Genomic DNA, 16999 nt, shown 5'->3' with positions numbered 1-16999 from the left:
TCAAAAATAGCCTTTGCAGCCAAATCACCTGGTCATTGGCATGTCCAAATATCAGCTTCCGAACTCAAAAGGTGCCTGAGTTAATGGTCAGAAGAGAAAGGAAATTTGATTAATTAAATATGTACTTAATTAATCGCTAATAATTAAATAACTCCTCAATTAATTGATTATTCAAAAAACAAAAAATACTGTTTTTGACAAAGGACTTGCTCACTACTGTGCCGAAATTTCAGCTTCCTAGCTCAAAGGATGGCTGAGATATCGTCCGGACAAACAAACAAAAAAACAAGAAAGCAAGAAAACAAGAAAGAAAGAAAACAAACAAACAACCAGTGTGAAAACTGAGTACTCCCTTTCAGCGTGCGTCACTGCCGAGCCCCCTTCGGTGCCCGGCAATGACGATTTGCAATGCCTGGAGATGGCATAGGAAAGGAGCAGTGTGCAATAGGGTTCTTCCTTATGCGTAGATACACCCACACACTAGATTAGAAGTTGGTACTTCGCTTATTTTTCAAGATATTCCTCTCACAAGGTTCAGACATACATGGCGTCAGACATACATGGCGGCGGCTATCTTGGATTTTGACGTGGGTTGCACCCACACCAAATTCGAATGCCGTCCTTCGCTTACGCACGCACGCACGCACGCACGTACGCACGTACGCACGCCCGCACGTACGCACGTACGCACGCACGCACGCACGCACGCACAGACGGACGGACGGACGGACGGACACACGGACGGAGGGGAAAACCATAGTCCCCCTTTCGCTCCGCGGTGCGACGGGGGACAAAAAACAGGGTTGGCTCAATGTCCACCAAATGTTGTATACGTGTTGGTAGTACCCAGGGTCAGGTTATGGACACAAAAATAAATCCTCCCCCCTCCACACTGCTTCTTGAAGACAATTCTGAACAATGATGTAATCTGACGTTCAACCTACTTGGTACAGGATTTGCTCTCATCGTGTTTATTGGCAGCCTGTTGCTGTGTGACCAATTGATGTTGCTCCACTAATGTGCACTGAAACCCTGTTGGCACAATTGCTATAATCAAACCAATTAGTTGCTGCGTAATGTGATCAGCTATAGCTTTGCACTTGTACTATTAATGCTAATCTTCATGGAAGAGCATTTTGTTGCATCTTGTTAAAATACAGATTCAGCAAATACCATCTCTATCTATCTATCTCTCTTACTATCAATCCAACCATAATCATCCATCTCCATATACATCCATCTCGATATACATCCATCCAGAATCATCCATCTCGATATCCATCCATCTCTATATACATCCATCTCTATATCCATCCAACTTTATATCCATCCATCTCAATATCCAACCATCTCGATATTTATCCATCTTTATATCCATCCATCTCTATATACATCCATTTCTATGTACATCCATCTCTATGCACATCCATCTCTATATACATCCATCTCTATATACATCCATCTTGATATTCATCCATCTCGAAATTCATCCATCTCGCTATCCATCCATCTCGCTGTCCATCCATCTCGATATCCATCCATCGCTATATCCATCCATCTCCATATACATCCATCTCTATATCCATCAATCTCTATATCCATCCCTATCTATATTCATCCATCTAGTTATCCATCAATCTCGTTATCCATCAAACTCGTTATCCATCCATCTCTATATCCATCCATCTCCTTATCCATCAATCTCTATATCCATCCATCTCTATATCCATCAATCTCTATATCCATCCATCTCAATATTCAACCATCTCGATATTTATCCATCTCTATATCCACCCATCTCCATATACATCCATCTCTATATCCATCCATCTCCTTATCCATCAATCTCTATATCCATCCATTTCTTTATCCATCAATCTCGTTAACCATCCATCTCTATATCCATCAATTTCGTTATCCATCCATCTCTATATCCATCCATTTCTTTATCCATCAATCTCGTTATCCATCCATCTCCTTATCCATCAATTTCGTTATCCATCCATCTCGTCATCCATCCATCTCATTGTCCATTAATCTCATTATCCATCCATCTTGTTGTCCACCCATCTCGTTATCCATCCATCTCAATATCCATTTATATTTCCATTCATCCATCTTCATCCACATCTATCTATATCTCCATCCATCTCGATCTGATTTCTTCATATCTATCTCCATTTATCTATCTCCATTTATCTATCTCTATCTCTCTGTCGATCTCTGTCTGTATCTGGCAATAATTACCCCAGGTTGTTTCACCTTTGCCATCTCAGTGGTAGTCCGGGCAGGAAATTGTAACTTGCCTCAAGTCTCAGCAATAACTTACCCACTCTTTACAAAAGACACAGTGGGATATTTAATGTCTACTAACAAGAGACAAGACATGCACCCATCGTAACGTCCATTCGAGTGACGCACACCAGGTGATGCAACATCCCGCTTGCGGAGCACCACTCCGACAGTGTACATCTAGTTTGGCTGGGAATCAAACCCAGGTTAGACGATTCAGAGGGAAAAGAGTTGGTTAAACCTAGCTAACAGGTTGATAAAGCGCAGGTATGGTTAAACCTAGCTAACACAACAACGTTGGGCCAACGTTGGGCCAACCTCATTTTGTCCCATCAGGCAAACCGGGGGTAGACTTTGGAAGGGAGGCTGGCCTAACTTTGGACCGACGTTAATCAGACGTTGGAAGGGAGCGTTGTCCCACTGTTGGCCCAACGTTGTTGTGTTAGCTAGGTTTAACCATACCTGCGCTTTATCACCTGTGCTTTATTCTGATATGATCTACGTCTTTGTTTGTTTGCTTCCCCTTCTCTCCCCATCTTGTTTTTCCGCTCCCTCTTTTTGTGTGTTTTGTTTGTCTGGTTGATTTGTTTGTGAAGTAAATGTTAGCTCTTTCACGAGCCTCGATTCAGTATACAAAAAACTATAATGAAGCCCAATCGAATTACGTCTGAATTAAATAAAATTCGTTCACTTGGAAGTGCACAGGGAGGGAGATAAGGAGCAGATGTATGCAGTAGTGAGTGGGGGTCGAGGGTTGGGGAGAGGGTTGAACGGCAAGAGAATTGTCACGGGATTGAAAGGCAGCTCGAATCGGAGTCGAAATGACGCCGAGCTGGTAATCCGATATGTCTCAAGCCGTGCATCGATTTCCACGCTACAGGTGTGACCGTGCCATGCGAGCCATTTCGGATTGGTCCGACTCCTTGGGTTTTTCACTTTTGTCAAATTAAAATGTCACTTTGGACTTTGACCCCAATAGAGTCTCAAGGCAGACACGTTTTGTGGAGGTTATATATATATATATATATATATATATACAGTGCATTCAGAAAGTATTCAGACCCCTTCACTTTTTTCACATTTTGTTATGTTGCAGCCTTTTGCTAAAATCGTTTAAATTCATTTTTCCCTCATCAATCTACACTCAATACCCCATGATGGCAAAGAGAAAACAGGATTTTAGAAAGTTTTGCAAATTTATTAAAAAGAAAAAACTGAAATATCACATTGACATAAGTATTCAGACCCTTTGCTATGACACTTGAAATTTAGCTCAGGTTCCTCCCATTTCTCTTGATCATCTTTGAGATGTTTCTACACCTTGATTGGAGTCCACCTGTGGTAAATTCAATTGATTGGACATGATTTGGAAAGGCACACACCTGTCCATATAAGGTCTCACAGCTGACAATGCATATCAGAGCAAAACCCAAGCCATGAGGTCGAAGGAACTGCCTGCAGAGCTCAGAGACAGGATTGTGTCGAGGCACAGATCTGGGGAAGCCTACAAAAAATCTCTGCTGCATTGAAGGTTCCCAAGATCACAGTGGCCTCCATAATTCTTAAATGGAAGAAGTTTGGAACAACCAGGAGTCCAGGACTCTTCCTAGAGCTGGCCGCCCGGCCAAACTGAGCAATCGGGGGAGAAGGGCCTTGGTAAGAGAGATGACCAAGAACCCGATGGTCACTCTGGCTGAGCTCCAGAGATCCTGTGTGGAGATGGGAGAAACTTCCAGAAGGACAACCATCACTGCAACAGTCCACCGATCTGGGCTTCATGGCAGAGTGGTCAGACAGAAGGTTCTCCTCAGTGAAAGACACATGAAAGCCCACAGAATATTGTTTCTCACAGTCTGAGAGTCCTTTAGGTGCTTTTTGCAAACTCCAAGTGGGCTTTCAAGCCGCTACCGCTGCCACATAACCTATGTCACCCGTCCCTTCCCCCCCCCCCCCAAACCCCACAAGGTTATATTTGTATTTGTACCCCGAGTAAAGTATATAAGTGTTTATAGCTGGAGTACCCGGCGTTGCTCAAGCGAAAAATAAACATTAACATATTTGAAATGAGGGCAAATACTCGTACGGTATAATGGAAAAAAGCAATTACATCCAAATCAGAATCCTTCACAAATGTCAAGTCATCATTTTATCTTTAGATAGCTTCATGACCTCATTGTATTATTGCGGAGGCTAGTGATTGGGATATACAACATTTGCAGTTTTCCCATTTGAAGCCAGGATGAAGAGGTTCTTTGGATTTCCAATTTTTACCTTCTCCGTGTGGTAAATACTGTACTGATGTCACCTTAGAAGTGGAATTAAATGCGTTTCTTTAAATATATTCTGGTGAATGTGCCATTTATCACGTTCCTGAGTTAAGTTTGATGACGTTCAGGAAGAAAAAGAAGAAGATCTAAATATTGGTCACTACATGACCAAAAGTATGTGGACACCCGAACATCACAAATTTCATTCCAAAATCATGGGCATTAATATGGAGTTGGTCCCCCCTTTGCTGCTATAACAGTATAACAACCTCCACTCTTCTGGGTAGGCTTTCCACGAGATGTTGGAACATTGCTGCAGAGATTTGCTTCCATTCGGCCACAAGAGCATTAGTGAGGTCGGGCACTGATTTTTTTTTTTTTTTTTTTTTTTTTTGTATACTGAATCGAGGCTCGTGAAAGAGCTAACATTTACTTCACAAACAAATCAACCAGACAAACAAAATATATAAAAAGAGGGAGCGGAAAACAAGATGGGGAGAGAAGGGGAAGCACACAAACACAACATTTCAGAGCAGGGAGATGTGTGGAAGGGAGAGGGCTTGGGGGGAGGAGGCGTGGGAAGGGGGGGGGGGGGGGAGAGGGAGAAGTATAAAACACAAGGACACCAAGGACTTCCAGGACAGAAGTTGGTATTTCAAAAAAGTGGCATTGGGGTGAAATTAGTGGGGGTAGAAAAGATCAAGGTTTTGGATGGGGGAAGATAAGAGATGGTGGTGAACAGCTGTTTTAAAGACCTGGAGGGTGGAGTGGGATTGAAGAGAGTGAGGGAGTTTGTTCCAGAGGTGGGAGAAAAGAGGAATGAAGGAGTGAAGGTGAGCAGAGAGTCTTGATTTTGGCAGTTTGACCATAAGAGGGTTGCAGGCAGATCTTGTGCGACCTGTAGGAATATTTGGGGGACAGAGCCCAGAGAGAGCTGGGGGGGCAAGGCCAGAGAGGAGTCGGTAGAAGACGGAAAGACCACCAACCTGCCTGCGGTCAGTGAGTGAGAGGCCCTTGGAGTTAGCTTCATCGCGGGAGATTCCAATGATTCTGAATGCTTTGGTTTCAACAGCGTGAAGACGAGCTAGGTGTGAGGCAGGAGCACCAGCCCAGAGGGGAGAGCAGTATTCCATTGAGCTGCGGATGAAAGCCTTGTATGTGGTGAGGAGCTCAGGTGTGCCAAGGAAGGACTTCGCATGATGGAGGATGCCCAGTCGGCGACTGGCTTTGGAGGCCAGATTTGAAATGTGGTTTTCCCAGGAAAGATCATGGCAGATAGTGAGACCCAAAAGCTTGAGTGACAGAACTTCTTGGAGAGGATTATTCAGAAAGTGGATGGGAGGGTTGTCCAGTCGGTCTTTTCGGAGTGACATCGTAAGAGTGTGAGATTTGTCAGGTTTGTGATGTTGGGAGATTAGGCCTGGCTCGCAGTCGGCGTTCCAATTCATCCCAAAGGTGTTCGATGGGGTTGAGGTCAGGGCTCTGTGCAGGCCTGTCAAGTTCTTCCACACCGATCTCGACAAACCATTTCTGTATGGACTTTGCTTTGTGCACAGGGGCATTGTCATGCTGAAACAGGAAAGGGCCTTCCCCAAACTGTTGCCACAAAGTTGGAAGCACACAATTGTCTAGAATGTCATTGTATGCTGTAGCCTTAAGATTTTCCTTCACTGGAACTAAGGGGTCTAGCCCGAACCATGACAAACAGCCGCAGATCATTATTCCTCCTCTACCAAACTTTACAGTTGGCACGATACATTTGGGCAGGTAGCGTTCTCCTGGCATCTGCCATACGCAGATTCGTCCGTCAGACTGCCAGATGGTGAAGTGTGATTCATCACTCTGGAGAACGCGATTCCACTGCTCCAGAGTCCAATGACGGCGAGCTTTACACCACTCCAGCCGACGCTTGGCATTGCGCATGGTGATCCTAGGTGTGTGTGTGGCTGCTCAGCCATGGAAACCCATTTCATGAAGCTCCCGTCTTCCAGAAGCAGTTTGGAACATGGCAGTTAGTGTTGCAACCGAGGACAGATGAATTTTACGTGCTACATGCTTCAGCACTTGGTGGTCCCGTTCTGTGAGCTTGTGTAACCTACCATTTTGCGCCTGAGCTGTTGTTGCTCCTAGACGTTTCCATTTCACAATAACACCACTTACAGTTGACCGGGGCAGCTCTAGCAGGGCAGAAATTTGACGAACTGACTTGTTGGAAATGTGGCATCCTATGAGGTTGCCACACTGAAAATCACTGAGCTCTGCAGTATGGGCCATTCTACTGCCAATGTTTGTATATGGAGATTTCATGGCTATGTGCTTGATTTTATATACCTGTCAGCAATGGGTGTGGCTGAAACAGCCAAATCCACTAATTAGAAGGGGTGTCCACATACTTTTGGTCATGTAGTGTATATATATATATATATATATATATGAAAAACAAATAAATTTGCATATATATATATTGTTACTGTTTTTAGAACCTTCAATTTGTAAATTTAGTATTAAAATTTCCTATGTACATTTCCCCTTTAATTGGCTGTTAATTGAAATGAGTGCACCGTAGCTAGTCCATATACAAGCACGTAGGCCACCATAGAACCTTTCTATAGTTATTTCTTTATTCTATGTCAGTATAAGGCTCTGTCTCCCACTAGTTGACTCTGCATTGCACCGAATCAAATAAGATAGATCCCCTTTCAATTGCCCAAAACCTCCATTGCCGACCGCATTGCCAACCGCATTACCAACTACACCAGTCCTCCGTTACGCACGCGGTCAGCTCGGAGAAGAAAGGCGTGTCTCCACCTCGTCATCAGAGGGAGGAGTGAACCAGCCCCGATCAACCAACCAAGGATGAGGGGTTTGGCTTGAGAGGGCGGAGAGAGAACGATCGGGCAGTTTCGCGAACGTTCCAGGGTGTGGCGCTATATAACCCGTCACGCGACGCCCCCACCCAGAGAGAGATGAGTGAGCAGTCCACCGGAGTCCAGTTGAGGAGGAGCTGAGATGCGCGTAAGTGTTCACCTGAAGGAGTCCACCGCAGCTGAACCAACCGCAGTTTTGAGACCACCGCAGCTGAACCAACCGCAGCTTTGAGACCACCGCAGCTTTGAGCTTTGACAGCGGTTTCGGCCGCGGATACGAAGCAACGCCACCGTGCGGATACGATTGAGGAGGGTCGGCGGCTGCTCAACTCGAGCCGGCGATCACACCAACCGGACCCGCATCCTTCCCGCCTTGTGATCCCACCTCCTCGTCCATCCAGCCATCCACCTCCTGCCATTCATTCCTGCTTCATTCCCCGTGTAAGTCTGATTGTCGTCTGTCCTTTATGTTGTCCTGGGGTTTAAGTAAGACTGTATAGGTAATAGTAAGGGAAACATATGAAAATCTGTTAACTAAATTGTTACCAAAAAATTTCTTCACCAATATGTTTGTAAAGGTGTGTAATAACATGTGTTAAAATGTTGAAGGTCAACTCCCGTGGGAAACCTAGAAAAAAAGCTGTTGAATTCGGGTACCGAAAAATTATTTTCGAGAATTTTAATTTTTTTAAATCGGCCCTTAAGTAACTTATGAGGGGTCAAATAAGGGTTTTTCATGATTCTGAGTTGATTGTTAACATTTATATTTCACCACAGACACTCCTTTGTGGAAAAATAATTTCTAAATATATCTCATTTTCTACTTTGCAGGACATGGAGTCTAGCAATATGGATGAAGACGTTACTCCACCTGTGCTCAATTGCTTCATCTGTGCACGCTCGGATACACCAGCTGAAAGGCTCATACAGGCAACTCCAAAGGGATACTCAACTTTATTGAAACAAGCAGAAAGTGTCGAAAATGTTACTGTTGTGGAACGTATGAAGGAGGCTCAAAAGGAAGGAAAACTGAGGTACCACCAGAAGTTTTAAAATGATCTGTACAACAACTTTGTTGCAACCACCAAGAAGTCAGCTCAAGCATCAAAGGCAGAGAAAGAGTCATCAAAGTTGAAGAGAAGACGCACTACTTGTGAGTTCAGTTCATCAACTGGCTGCAGTTCTAGAAGATCACAGTCAGTTGACCTCCTGTATAAGGATGTATGCATTCTTTGCAACCAACCAGCCCAGCTCTACAAAAATAATCCAGCACAAGCTAGAAAGAAATACAGAGTGCCAGATAATTTGACTGCAGATACACTGAAGGCAAGCTTGCTGAAGACAGCACGGAGTCGCAGGGATGACTGGGGCACTGAAGTCACTGGACGCCTGGAAGGGATCAACGACTTGGTAGCAGAAGAAACACTGTACCATTTGCGATGCAAACTTATGTTTGCGAGAGGTGACAGTTTGTCCAAGACTGATGAGGAAGGAAAAAGGAAGAGAGGACAGAGGAGTATTGATGAGGAGCGAGAGGCAGTTTTTATTGAATTCTGCGAATGGTTAGACTCAGAATTAGAGCATGGGGTAATGAACATGGACCAAGTCCATGAAAAGCTGCAGGAGTTTGATCAGTCACCAGAGAAGAGCCTTTCTTATTCAAAGCATTGGCTAAAGATAAAACTTCTAGAGAAATACGAAGACACCTTGTATTTCACAACACAGGAAAGAAGGGCAGATGTACTCTGTCTCAAAGATGGCACCGAACAATATTCTGCGAGAGCATCATGCTAATCTTGACCATGGAGATGAGAAGACTCAGATCCTAAAGACGGCACTCAAGTTCATATCCAATGATATTGCCTTGATTGATTTAGGTCCAAAGTCATACCCCACCACACACAGTATGACTGACATCGATAGTCAGCTGACACTTGTTCCTGCAAGCCTTCAGATGTTCTTGAGACCGATTGTCAAGACAGACGAAAGAGTTGCCGTTTGGGGGCAGAATTTTATTAAGGCCTGTCGACCTCGGTCTGGAGTATTGCCACACCAAATGGGGCTTGCCATACAACTTGATCATAGATTTGGGTCAAAATGGATGCTCAACAAGTTCCACCGGCTGGGATACACTGAGTCTTACACGGAGACACAAAACTACAAATACTGCTTCCTTAATAGTAGGAGTGGAGATGATGTTCCAGATACTTCTGGCACTCTTGACACCATTGTGGAGGAAACCGATGAACAGATCAATGATGAGGTTGCGGTTGATGCTGCGCTTGAGGATCAATCAGTGATGACAGCCAAAGTGCCAGCCAGTGAAAGTGAATTGTCAAGTAATGATCAGGTGGTCTTTATGGAGGTTGGGGAAACAAACAATGCAGTCACTCAGTTTGTTGGAGACAATATAGATTTAAACATTGTCTCTATTCACGGAAACACTCCCTTTCACTCAATGGGTTGGATCGAAGTCACCTCTCCGGCACCACCTTTGCCAGAACCACAGACAACAGCAGCTTTCCCCCGGGTGAAGTTGAAGGCACTCGACAAAGCTAAGATCCTGAGAGGAACTGAAGTAAAGATTATTCCATTTACGAACAGGAAACAGATAGGAACGAACGCGATCATGTTTCTCCCCCTCGCTGAGCTTTCCTCCTCCCTGGCTCATGATCAGCCACTCCTCACTCCAGGTGACACACTCTGGGCAGCGGGGTGGGTGATCAAAGCCAACACTGGATGAGCCAGTTCCAACACTGGATCCCACGGCTCCTGAGGAGCTATTGCAGTTCACGAGCTGTAATTGTCATGGAGATTGCAGCAACCGGCGATGCAGCTGCAAGAAGAATGGGGTCACGTGCATCTCGGCCTGTGGAGTCTGTAATGGCATTACATGCAGAAACTGCAGTCATGATGTTGTTGAGTCTGAAGAAGACATAGACAATGACTGTTGAAACTTCTGACATTGTGAATGAGAAATAACTCTTGAGTATTATATATGTATGTGAAATAAAAGCTACTTTGTGTGTAAATGTAAAAGTGAAAATATAAATGTTAACAATCAACTCAGAATCATGAAAAACCCTTATTTGACCCCTCATAAGTTACTTAAGGGCCGATTAAAAAAAAAAGAAAATTCTCGAAAATAATTTTTTGGTACCCGAATTCAACAGCTTTTTTTCTGGGTTTCCCACGGGAGTTGAACTTCAACATTTTAACACATGTTATTACACACCTTTACAAACATATTGGTGAAGAAATTTTTTGGTAACAATTTAGTTAACAGATTTGTGAAATATCTCATAAAATGCCCTTACTATTAGATTAGAAGGAACATCTATGCAAGAGGAGGCCATTAGGCCATTCAAATCTGTGCAATGGATACGGATACGATTGAGGAGAGTCGGCGGCTGCTCAACTCGAGCCGGCGATCACACCAACCGGACCCACATCCTTCCCGCCTTGTGATCCCACCTCCTCGTCCGTCCAGCCATCCACCTCCTGCCATTCATTCCTGCTTCATTCCCCGTGTAAGTCTGATTGTCGTCTGTCCTTTATGTTGTCCTGGGGTTTAAGTAAGACTGTATAGGTAAGCTAGTATTGCACTGTGTCGCCTTCCTCTTCTGTAAATTATTTTCGTATTCTTCCTTCTTCCTTGGTTTCTTTGGGTCTTGTACATAATAGTTAGTAATAAATCCCTGTTCCTCCTACCTTGCCTTCTTTCCTTCACATCCGTTCGTCCTTGTCTTTTCCACATTGAATACCTGTGGCACGATTTGGCCAACGACGAAGAATCGGGTCTAGTTCTGTTAATGGTTCGAGCCGCGGCTGCTAATCCGCTCGGCAAATTAACATCTTGTCCGCGGTCTCGAACGAGGTTGCTCACCTGCCTCCCTGGAGGGAGCTGGGCAGCTTCAGGACTCACGTCGGTCAGTCACAGACAAGGGGATTAATTCCCCCTTGGTAATGGGAAAAGGGGCCGACGTTGAGATCCGCAACAATTGGTGTCAGGAGCGAGATTCGGACCCGAAGTGCGCTTAGCGCACTCAAATTACGAGTGGCCCAAAATTTTATTTTAAAACATCCTAAATTGTAAAATCGTGCCATGGATAGTCAAGGCGACCGGATGCCGGTGGGTGAGTTAAAAGGGGGGGTAGAGTCGACCCAGGACCCCAGGGAAGTGTATATGGGGGAGAGAGAGGAGGAGAGCAATGGTGATGTGGTTACAGGGGTATCAGGTGCACAAGATGGCGCCCTCGCGCCCGATGTTGCAGTGGCACCAAATGTCGCTGTGCCCGTGACCGTAGCAGCGCCGCCGATGGACTGGGGCCTATTCATGCTGCAAATGCAGGCCTTCATGGAAGAGAACAGGGGGTTGGGAAACCAAATTGTAGGATTGGAAAACAGAATGGGGGAGCGATTAGGAAATCAAATCGGGGGGCTAGAAGCTAAATTTGAGGGTTTAGACAACAAATTTGAGGGTTTGGACAACAAATTTGAGGGGTTAGACAACGGGATGAAAGGGGTGAAGAATGGGTTAACGGGGTTAGAAAACACCATGGAAGGCAAATTGAGGGAAATAGGGGAGCAATCCGCCCGGGAAATTCAACAGATGGGAGATCAGATAGAGGAGGTGAAAATCGGGTTGGAAACTAAATTGGATGCCCAGAGGAATGATTTGGAACAGATGAGGGCAGCATCTACCAAAGAGATGGGAGAAATGGGGGAGGAGATTAGACGAGGTGTGGGCGAGGAGGTCGCGGGGCTACGCGGGGAGGTAAAGCGAGGTGAGGAGCATATGGAGAAAGAGGTGAGAAATAGTACGGCTAGGTTACAGGGGGGCATAGAAGATCTGATGAGGGGAGTAGAGCAGCTGACGGTGGGACAAAAGGAATTAGGGGAGCAAGTGGAAAAGAACACGGCGGTAATCGGGGGGTTAAAGGCGACACAGAAAGAAATAAAAAAGGAACTTATAGCGACAAAGAGGGAATGTCAGATGGTACATGAGGGGTTGACAAAGAGGTTGGACGAGGTAACAGAAGCAATGGAGATGAAAGAACGGGAAGTAAGGACACACATAGAAATGACCAAGGTGGCATTAGAGGAAGAAATTGAGGGGCGCACCGGGAAATGAAAGAGGTGAAGCAAAAGTTAGAGGAAGTGGAAGAGGGGGTGAGTGAAATTAAGAAGAGACGGAGGGAAACTAAGAGAGAGATAAAGGAGGAGGTGATGGAATTGGTGCAAGGTCTGTGCTCAAATCGTGATGATGTGCTTACTAACCAAATAAAGAGTTTGCAGGTGGCGGAGGAGGAGCGAAGACGAGGTGCCGAGGTGAGTGGCGATATACTCGGAAATGTATATGGTGTGAGGGGAGATTCAGTCGGCTTGGGTGTTGATTTAGACCCGGGTGTTCGTGAGGGACCAATGGTGAGGTGTATGACTGAACCGGAGTGTATGGAAAGAGGAGGAGTGCGAGGATGTCTGACTATGGGGTGTGTGAGGAAAAAGTGCGTGCCGAGGAGCGAGTGTGCTGTCGAGAGTGAGTTGGTCATGGCGCGGGTGCGGGGGGGGGCACCTGGAAGCGCGTGATGGGGAGTGTTACAGGGAATGTAACGGAAGAGTGCGCAACTGTGGTGAGTGTTATGGAGGACGTAACGGGAGAGTGTGCACAAGATGCATGAGAAAGGTGTGTAACAGAGGAGTGCATGATTACAGAGTGTGCTGTCGAGAGTAAGGGTGAATGCGCGACCGAGTGTGGTGGTGAGAGTAGTGAGAGTGACACAGAGCACGAGTTGGTTGTAGCAGGTGAGAGGATGCACACCTGGAATGGAAGGATGCACACCTGGAATGGTCGAGCGCGTGTGGGAATGCACACTTGAGTTGGTAGTGAGGCATGTGATTGGGTGTGCAGGTGAGTGCACACCCGTGGTTGTCACAGAGGATGTGACCGAGGAGTGGGCACGAGGAGGTGTGTTGATGAGGTTTGCGAACGACGAGTGTGTGCCAAGGTGTGCGGTGGTCAGGTGTGTGATGAAGTCTGTGAGCGTAATGAGTGTACCTGGGGGGTGTGTAAGAGAAGGTGCAATGACGGAGAGTATGGAGACACCTGGATGTGTGAATAAGGAACGGAACGCGTGGTGTGAGCATGCAAGTGAAGCATCGACGCTAAACGGGATAGCGGTTAGATCGACTTTTAGCCGAAGCGAGCCCTCGGTTCGTGCCGGGCTTTCGGTGCAGCGGGAACCAGCGGGGATCGTAACCACGGCGGTTTCGAAAGAACTGCCGTGCGCGATCCACGCCGGGCCTCGCTCTGGACGGTCGCGTCCGTGCTCAGCTAAGCGGAGCGGGCGGCCCGGTTCGAGGACACCTAGGAAGGGTCGACACGGCGACCCCTTGTGGTTGCAGCGCTCCGGCCGGGCGAGATTGGGGCATCGGACGGTTCCGTGCCGAGATGGTGCGTGGAATCTCGGCCTGAGTAAGCCTCCTTCCCTGCACCGCATGCCGGACGGACCAAACCACCGGCAACGAACCACCCACATTCATTGCTCGGCTTCGCGAAGCCGGGCTTTGAGAATGTAACGACGCACCGAGGCTCCAGTGAAAGGACATGCGGTAGGGATAGGGAATTTGTGATTGGCAAAATTTGATTGGCAACTGATGGGTAGAATGATTGGCAGTGATTGGCAAATTTTTGATTGGCTGGAATTGGATGGGCCAAATTGATAGTAGAGGATGCCCGATGTGGTGGGATGGCAACTCTGCCATCCCTCACACACGGGGCACATGAGCTATAGTTTTATGGGGTTTGGCAGTGAATGCTCGCCGAGGGAGGGTTAGGATAATGTATGGGGACCTAGAGATGACCATAGGTAACGGTAGAGGCAAGTAGCGACATTGGACAGGTAGTCGGGGACATAGAGAGGTTAGAATGGTTGTTAATGACGTGGGATGTGCTTAGTTTAAAGGGAAGATGGGGAGCACCAAGTTAGAAGGAAACCAGGTAGATCAGATGATGCCGTGTGTTTGAGAATTGAAAGTGTATTCGGAAGTGTATTGTGAAAAGAGTGAGGTGATTGTGAGTTGTATTGAGCGTGGAAGTGTATGAAGCAGCGTATGAGGAATAATTGTGGTTGTGCATTGTATGGAATGATTGAAGAAGCCTGGTAAGAAGGAGGGTGCAGGAAGCACCAGGTGTGATGGCACAGGTGTGCAAATACAGGTGAGCATGGTTGTATGGAATAAATGGTCTGGAATATATGGAGTATGGAATGGATGGTATGGAGTGAGTATGGTGGAAACTGTGGAGTGGAGTGGATGGTGCGAAGGTGTGTATGGGGAGGATGGACCCCATCACGAATACCCGGGGAGGGTAGTTTAAGAGTTAGGTAGAGGGAGTAGGTAAATTGTGGTTGGATATTGCCATCTGTGGTGTGTGTGGAAGAATGGTGTTTGGATGGGTGCTTTAGTGACGTGGAAATGGCTGGGCGTGTGGCCTGTTAGTGTGTGTAGTTAAATGGGCACTCCGCCACTGTTAGGATGTCAGCCAGGTGAGGTCGCAGGTGGGCTCTGGGAGCCGGTAGAGTTGTTGTGGATGGGACCCGATGATCCAGAGGACGGACCCGGGTAGCCCAGTGCCAGAGAGGGCAGAGTGGGGAAAGCGCCAAGGAGGGCCTTCCCCAGGTAGCTAGGTTAGGGTAAGGAGCAGGTAAGCTCGGAGGCAACTGCAGTGTTGGAGGTGTGCAGGTGGGTAGACCTGCTTGGAGAGCCACACGACCCAGTCCTGAAATTGTGCAAAGGCACAGGGAGTTGAATCGGGGGAGTGAGACCCCAAATTGAGGAAGCACCACAGTTTGGTCAATGGGAATTTGGTTCTTAAAACCGCATAGAGTAAGATGGCCAATGGATTGGCAGGGAAAGACCCCGGGTAGTGTAAAGTGTGTTAATGTCATTTAGGAAGTAGTTAGGATTGAAATCTCCTCGCACCATCTACATCCATTCACCTGAGGTGACGCAACTCCACACCATGCCATGTTTTTTTTTTTTTTTTTGTGCAAATGCTTGGAATGTGAGACGCATCATGACGTGGGTGTGACATTGTGCTGATGTTCCATCTCTCCCTCCTTATGAGGATTGATGATGAATTGGTGATGGCAAATTTTGGATTAATGGGATTGTGCCGAATTTGGTATAGGGGAGATATGCGGAAGACGTGACGGTAGCCACGAATTTGTAAATGTGTAGGTTTTTGTAAATATGGGGTCAGGGCAAGGGTGGAGTAGGTAACAGGGGGGGGGGGGGGGGGGTGACGTACGGTAGTGACGAGCTTTTCTCCGCTCAGTCTCCAGACGCACCTCACTCTGCATTGCCTTGTTTGATGTGTACCCTTGCGCCCTTACCCCTCGGTAACCTGCCCTCTCTGTCTTCCTTCCCCAACCCATGGATCGTGCTCTCTGGGCACTGAGGGGAGCGTGCGAAGGGGCTGCGTCGGTGTGCCCGAACCCCCGCAACCAGCTGCCTGCATCGATGCACCACTTATGGACCACATGTCTGTGGCTGAGCACCACTCATGGACCCCACGGGTTGGGGCATGGCCCCTCTGCTGGAACGGGCCAGGTTGGCCAGAGGAAGATCTTGCTTGCGGACCTCGGTAACGTGGCACCTATGCCATACAGGTGAACCACCCATAGTCGGCCCCTGTGGGCCATAAATAAAAATGGACACGTTCTGTGCTTTTTTATGTCCAAATAGGCCGCCAGTAAGAAGATGAAGTTGACAACATCAGGAAGAACAACGGCCAGCAGAGGGAGCCGAAGAGCAAAACCACCATCAGTTTTTATTTTTATTTTTATGGAACTGTGGTGATTGGTGCGTTTATGGTGCTGTATGGGGCTTTCTGGTGCTCTTTGTTGATGCTGGTGCGTCGTTGCAGCACAGGCTGTCTTCCCCCCCCCCCCCCAAAAGAACAATCACAGGTCCTGGGTTGCGTTTTGTAAATACAATCAGCGTCACTTGTAAATATTGCTCCCCACCGTTCATGTTTAGTTTGAGAATCATTCCGCAATTCGGTTATCCTGTGGGCGTGAATCTGTTAGGCAGGGTGCAATGCAGCAGAGGGACATACTTATTTGTGTTTTAAAACTGTCACACTCAGGGTCAGGTTAATTGTAGAGGGAACTACACCTACTTGCCACACTAAGATAAAGTTTTGTCGGCCCGAGCCGTATAGTGAGGAATGAGGGTGCTGTGTTACGGTTTTTAGAACCTTCACTTTGTAAATTTAGTATTAAAATTTCCTATGTACATTTCCCCTTTACTTGACTGTTAATTTAAATGAGTGCACCGTAGCTAGTCCATATACAAGCACGTAGGCCACCATAGAACCTTTCCATAGTTATTTCTTTATTCTATGTCAGTATAAGGCTCTGTCGCCCACTAGTTGACTCTGCATTGCACTGAATCAAATAAGATAGATCCCCTTTCAATTGCCCAAAACCTCCATTGCCGACCGCATTGCCAACTGCATTACCAACTACACCAGTCCTCCATTATGCACGCGGTCAGCTCGGAGAAGAA

The sequence above is a fragment of the Myxine glutinosa genome, chromosome 1 (genome assembly GCF_964187855.1).
Source record: "Myxine glutinosa chromosome 1, kmMyxGlut1.1, whole genome shotgun sequence".
Lineage (NCBI taxonomy): Eukaryota > Metazoa > Chordata > Myxini > Myxiniformes > Myxinidae > Myxine > Myxine glutinosa.
The sequence above is the reverse complement of the archived record's forward strand: the minus strand, read 5'-3'. Positions refer to the sequence as shown.